This window comes from Muntiacus reevesi, chromosome 2, assembly GCF_963930625.1.
Source record: "Muntiacus reevesi chromosome 2, mMunRee1.1, whole genome shotgun sequence".
NCBI classification, from domain to species: Eukaryota; Metazoa; Chordata; class Mammalia; order Artiodactyla; family Cervidae; genus Muntiacus; species Muntiacus reevesi.
The window spans coordinates 278,615,659-278,616,924 of record NC_089250.1 but is presented as its reverse complement, the minus strand read 5'-3'; positions in this window follow the sequence as shown (position 1 = coordinate 278,616,924).

Genomic DNA, 1,266 nt, shown 5'->3' with positions numbered 1-1,266 from the left:
GTGCTGGAGTCTCTTTTCATAGCTGTTTTTGCAGTTGAACTTGAAGGAATGTGCTCAGATTGACCTGAAGCTCTGTGTGCACATCGAGTTCCCTGAGTCTCCTCTTTCTGGGGCCTTTTTTGTTCGGTTGGTTGGTTTTGCTGCAGGCTTGCAGGATCTCAGTTCCCCAAGCAAAGACTGAACCCAGCTTAAGGCAGTGAAAACCCAGAGCCCTAACCACTCGGCCACCAGGGAATACCGGGGCCTTTCCCACCACTTTTGTTATTTTAATGTTCAGTGCTACCGGTCACAAATGTTCTGGTATGTCTGAGTGTCCCACACTTCCTGATGCCAGTGTTTACAAAGAATAAATAATTCAATTTAAGCAACCACTTAGATCTGTTGGAGAAGGGATAGGCTGCCCATTCCCGTATTTTTGGGCTTCCCTTGTGGCTCAGCTGGTAAAGAATCCACCTGCAATCTGGGAGACCTGGGTTCAATCCCTGGGTTGGGAAGATCCCCTGGAGAGGGGAAAGGCTACCCACTCCAGTATTCTAGCCTAGAGAATTCCATGGACTGTAAAGTCCACGGGGTCACAAAGAGTCGAACACGACTGAGGAACTTTCACTGTCACTTTTTACATAAGTGCGCTTCGTGTTGCAGGTCAAAAGAGCAGCCGCTCAGCCATGTATAAACATGAACGGTTCTTGAATGTCTGGCAGGGTGTGGGCATCGGGGTGGGCTTGATCCAGGCGCCGTGCATCAGCCACGGCTCTGACTCCCTTCGCCCACTGGTCTCGTCCTCAGGCTGGCTTCCCTCGTGGCTTCCTGTGCTTTCCAACAGCTCCTCTTGACACATTTCCTCAGTCACATCCAGTTGGAGACAGGCCTCTTCCAGTCATTGGCAAAAAAATAAAACACAAAACAACCTGAGTTTCTTTCAGTTGTACTCAGCAGGAACTGATTATTCTGAGGAGAGGAATGCCACGTGCGGCTTGGCTTAGATCTGGGTCCCGCCCTCATCCCCAAAATAGTAGCTGGGGAAGGGGAATGAGTGGGAGTGACTGCCCAGGTCGGCCTGAAACCACCGTCCACCCGCGACGTGGGTGTGGGGTCGGTTCCACCCAGGTCACAGTCGGGGAGAAGCCAGCCCCAAGGTCATGATGCTGCTGGAGGCTAACATTTAAAGTCGGATGGCCTCTCTGATTTTTGTCATGACCGTGGGCTTCTGCTGAACAACAAATGTCTGTTCTGACATTTCTTCGGTCACTGGGACGGCCTTCAGTC